This window comes from Coffea arabica, chromosome 10e (genome assembly GCF_036785885.1).
Source record: "Coffea arabica cultivar ET-39 chromosome 10e, Coffea Arabica ET-39 HiFi, whole genome shotgun sequence".
Taxonomy (NCBI): Eukaryota; Viridiplantae; Streptophyta; class Magnoliopsida; order Gentianales; family Rubiaceae; genus Coffea; species Coffea arabica.
The window spans coordinates 22,705,502-22,710,987 of record NC_092328.1 but is presented as its reverse complement, the minus strand read 5'-3'; the positions used below and the strand labels follow the sequence as shown (position 1 = coordinate 22,710,987).

The window sequence follows — 5,486 nt, the reverse complement described above, 5'->3', positions numbered from 1 at the left end:
CGGGTGCCCGCACGTCAAAATTCAAGAAAGGTAATACTCGAGTATACCAGTTCAAGTTCAAGAGTAATACTCGAGTATTTCACAGAAAGCCGGCAAGGAATTCCATTAATAACTGGGCGTTTTGATCTTTTGGAACAACTTGATGAATTTAGTAGATCTTTTTAGGAGGTCCTAATGACTATAGATCGAACCTTTCCAATTTTTACAGTATGATGGTTGGCTGTTCATGGCCTAGCTGTACCTACCGTCTTTTTTTTAGGATCAATTTCAGCAATGCAGTTCATCCAACGATAAAACTACATCCGAATTATTGAGCTATGCCACAATCAAACCCGAACGAACAAAATGTTGAATTGAATCGTACCAATCTATACTGGAGGTTATTACTCATTTTTGTACTTGCTGTTTTATTTTTCAATAATTTCTTCAATTAAGAAACGGAAAGAGAAAAATAATCATTATAAGCATTCTCTTAATGCATTCGGAAGGATCTCATCTCATAAGTATCCATGACTGTTTATGTCTCTAGCACGAACACTTGATGAAATGTGGAGGGAAGTGGGTTAAATGGCCGATACTACTGGAAGAATTCCTCTTTGGATAGTAGGTACTGTAACTGGTATTCTTGTGATCAGTTTAATAGGTGTTTTCTTTTATGGTTCATATTCCGGATTGGGTTCATCCCTGTAGTAATCGAATGAATTAAGTTGTAGACATGAAAGCGTAAGAACTTGGCGGGATTCCCTTTTTTCTTTGGCTGATTCGAAGGGGGAGGACCCGTTGAGTTCTTAAGAATCATACTTTTTTCGTCTAAATGATAAAATAGATTTCTCTTTCTGCTGTTTCAAAAAAATTCATTTCTTTTTTTTTCTGATGATGTTTTTGAAAAATGAACTTCATTAAGTGATTCAGAACACTCGCCCCTTGACAGTATCTATAGGTACTTTCATTTCAAAGTTAGAAGAAAGAAGGAATCACTCAATTTCTTGGATGATAGAATATATATTTTTGTAGATTATGTGACGACCCCACTTCCCTCAAGGGCGAACCCCAGAGGTTAGCGGACCGCCTGCCTAACTCTCGCCAGGACTCACTCACTAACATTAATTCCAAAGTAAGAACGAAACTCACCAATAGATATTACAAGCCATCCCAATTCACAAAAACTCCATACTTATATATACGACTAAGCAAAACGAAATGCAAGTAGTTCAATCACTTCTCTAAGTATAAATAGGATTGCAATTACTTAAAATAAGGACTACAATGTTTGAATTCCTTATTCTTTGGATAGCAAATCAATAACGTTAAAACTCTTCAATATAACATCTACATGCTACCAATCATCCGAATATACAAACCAAAATACAGACCAAAAGATAAGAACTTGTAAACTAATACCATAATACAGTGTCGTCCAAATACAAGATTAAGATTTCCTATTACAACTAGCACTATTCTTGTCCTTGTCATCCTCGTACCCTGTTAAGGAAAACAAATGAAGGGATGAGCTAAAATCTCAGTGAGGTTCCAAGAAAACAACAAGCAATTAGGCATTTTAGCATTCACATGATAGCATGATCACATTTTCCATAAAGAACATGACATCCAGACAACTCATTTAACCATGTACAGTCGATAACACATGCATATAGAAGGATACAGCCTGTTCTCAGGAACAGGTTCCGTCACAACTTGTTTAGAATCTGTTGACACTCCGTCAACCATGGAATCATAACAAGTCCAGTAGATCACCATTTAACTCCAACCTCCATCCACCAATCAACCCCCTACCGGGCCCGAACTCCAACTCCAAACATAAACAGTGGTGGTAATACTCGAGTATACCAATTAATCGAGGAGATAACACTCCACTCGACAAAACAGTAGACCCAGGGTTCGTTATCTAATCGACCAGGCCCTTGCCGGCTCGACTCGATTAACTAGCCTATGGGGTTTAGGATCCAGGCCGTTACTTTCAACTCATGCGCATGAATCTCAGTTCACTTGTAAACAATTCACTTATAGTAGTAAAACAGGAATTCAGTCAAGTTAGGTCGAGTATGATAAAGTACATACTCACCTATGTAATAACAAGTCAATTCAAGTAACAAGTCATATACAGGTCATATTTGCGCAACAAGTAGCATGGAACTTGCAGTTGGAACACTCACTAGTTCAAGCAAAAATAGCGTCAAAAGTTTCCTCCTGGATTGCCCCCTTGATCAGACAAGTCCTAAGAATAACCAAGTGAACAGAATTCATAATTTAGACTCGGCTATGAGTCGTATACCTCTCCAAGTTAAATTTTTTTCAAAACCCAACATACACAGCCATATTTAGAATGCAAATCAAGGAAAAAATTAAGTATATTCTAGGGCAAAAACTCAAGTAGGGGTTTGAAGCGTATAAGAGCATTTTGGACTCAAGAAACATGAATAACCAACAAGTTCCTTATTCGCTTCATGGCGGGAAATTTTCCAGCGGCGAACCAATGAAAGAAACAAGGTTTTCTCAAGTCAAGTCAGCGAGGTTGTGTCCAAAAAACTTTCAAACTAAAGACGTTGAGGCTAAAAGGTAGCAAGGTGCAAAACTGCCCTCCAAATCAGAATTTTTCGCAGCCATGAAACAAGTACAATCATGAGGTTTTCACCGCCCAATCTTCATAGTTTTCATTCAAATTCACGCACAAAAGGCTCCTCCAAAGTTTGGAACAAGTTTTGGCCAAAACCAATTACTAAAAAGTTAGAAAAACAACAATGTAATAGGCTGCACTCTCCATCGACAAACAGGCACAATTTTAGCCAGAAATTTGGAAGAAAATCGCAATGAAACCCTTCCATTTCAACCAAAATGCAATACATAAGCAAAGCTTAAAGGTTCACTAAGCATATTAGGCAAGTACATCACCAAATCAGTCCAAAATCAAGGTAGTAAGCTGCCCCAAAATTTGGACAGCATAACCCCTGTTTTATCCTATATTTCCTCTCCAAATTCAATACAAAATTTCATGGCCAAACCATCCAAATCAAGACCACAAATGATAGGCTATACAAACTACTAATTTCAGACCATAAAGCCACCAAAAATAAACAAGTATTCAACTCACATGTCTCCATACCAAGGCTGGCCATCAAGCAAAAGTTCAACTCTACAAGCTAAAATTTCCGAATGCAAACGAATAGAACATGTACAAGCTAGAAAAATCACATGACATGGATAACATTTATATTAAACATGATATTAACATATTAACACCCGTTTTCCTCAACTAAAACTGGAAATTTATCGCTTGGGACATGAAACATGTGGAAGTGAAGTTTTCACCTCTCAACCTTTCATTTTCTACTTCAATTCACTACTCATACCAAAATTAATGTCTAATCATATGTTTAAGACATTAACAAGATGATTTCATCACACAAAGCCAATTGTAAAGCTAAACAAAATCACTATCTCTTTCGGTCAGCCTTGAGTAGAATTCCAACTATGAAAACAGTGAACTAAATGAGTTTAAACCACTTAAGGTCCATGGTTTTGGTTTATTTCCAACACATACTTGTAGTTTAAAAGTCTTCCAGGGTGTTTTGAGCAAATTGAGCTTAACATCATCTTGAAAAATTTAGCGATCAAAGCTGAAATTCCAGCAAGCATTCTTTCTTTGGAAAAATCATAACTTAAGTTATAAATGTCAAAAACTCATACAAATTATCTCGTTTAAAACTAGACTTGAAATACTAACAATTTTTAGAAGACATCTCAAGGATATTTGGTTCATAAGTTAATCCAAATTGAGTCACAAGTTACCACAACATCCCAATTTTTACTTGTTCAAGACCGATTTTTCAGTCAACTTTGCTGATTTTCTGGTGCATATATAAAACGAACCACAGCTCCAATTTTATACCGTTGGAAAGATCTATGAGTATAGTTTCAAACACAATTGACGGCACTCAATTTCGATTTTTCTACACTAAGTTATGATCCGTTTACTAAAACTGTCCAGTGGTGACTGTTACCCGAATTTCCAGCTTTCACAAGAGTTATTTCAACTTTATCTCTGCAAATCTCACCTCTAAACCAGAAATTTGCAATCAAGATCAAAACCAACATGCTATATATCATACAAAACAAGAAATATAACAGTTAGAGTGTGACTTCCTAGTGGAAACTCCTCAAACGGACGAGACAGCAAGCTGTGACAAGGATGGAGCAAAGTTCCTCCAATTTTCCTCAAGCTGTCTTCACTTTTTTTTTTTTTATCAAAACAACACCTTTCTTACTTAGCTTCATCCAGAAGTCACACAGTCACATGTTTATAATATAAGGTATGGTATTAATCGAGCATTTCCTAGCAAAACTTAACAAAAATTGCAAATGAGGGTTGAAAATTGATAGCTCAACTCTCTCGGCTTCCTCCTAAAAATTCCAGCAGCCAAAACTATTGCATACATGAAATATTTCTGCCAATATTCAGCTATCAAAAGAATAACTGATTCCCTAGCAAACATCCAGCAAAATAAACCAAAAGCTAAAAGAGATGGCAGCCTTGACTAGTTCGATTCAACCTGGAAACTTTCCAGCTACAAACAAGCTATTCCCACTAGTTTCTACCTCTATCAAACTTCAAATCAAACATGTATTCACATCTCTTTAAAGTATAAGGAAAGATTGAAGTTTTTCAGCCATATTACCTTATTTTTCTGCTACAAATCAAGCTAGAACTTGGCTCACCTTCTTGATTCCTCCATGGTTCAAGCAAGCTGAAAAAAAAAAATGCAGACTGTCCACTTCCTTCTCCTTCGGTCCAGGTTTCCTCCGTTTTCTTCACCTCCCAATATGGTTTTCTTGTCTCTTTCCCGCTCATGGTTTAGGCTTGACGAAATAGGGAGATTTTGTGGAATTACCATGGCTAAATCAGCCTTAACTCTTGGCTGATGACAAGAAGGAGAGGATGAAGTTTTTTTTTCTCAACTCTCTTCTCTCTCTCGGCTCCAACATGAAGTGAAGAAAGGGGAAATTGGCTGTCGGTTAAGCTGAATGGAAACAAGAAGGAATGGAAGCTATTTTGACTTGGTCAAATATGTTTGGTCAAAATTTGTGGCTTGAGCAAATCATCCCTCTCTTTCTCTCGGTTGAAGACTGGTCTAGGGAGCTCTTGGTCAAGATAAGAAGATTGTGGCTGATTTTTCCACTCCATTGTCGGCCAAGAGGTAAGAAAAGGAATGAAATGTCTTGGTCTATTTTGCTTCCAAGGTGAAGATTAAAACTAGTCTTGATCAAAGTCAAAAATCCAATAATTCTAAAAGTAATTAGCTAAGATTAACCCTTCATTTCCACTCAAATAGAGTTTGCACAACCAAATAAGTTTGACTACTTCAATTAAACCCCTTGCAAATGTTTTTGAAATTATTGGATGGAAACAAGAAGGTATAAAATCATATATAAATCATTTTCCAATTACTAAGAAATATAATTCATTCAAA

General features: G+C 36.5%; 1 long non-coding RNA gene across 1 annotated transcript; it reads right to left on the bottom strand.

The window, feature by feature from the left end:
* Positions 1-1,207: 1,207 nt before the first annotated feature.
* Positions 1,208-5,153, bottom strand: LOC113711823 (uncharacterized). The gene is made up of 2 exons (XR_003453162.2): positions 4,695-5,153; positions 1,208-1,482 (listed from the first exon to the last, which is right to left on the bottom strand). It is a non-coding gene; the product is annotated as an uncharacterized lncRNA (long non-coding RNA).
* Positions 5,154-5,486: the final 333 nt, after the last annotated feature.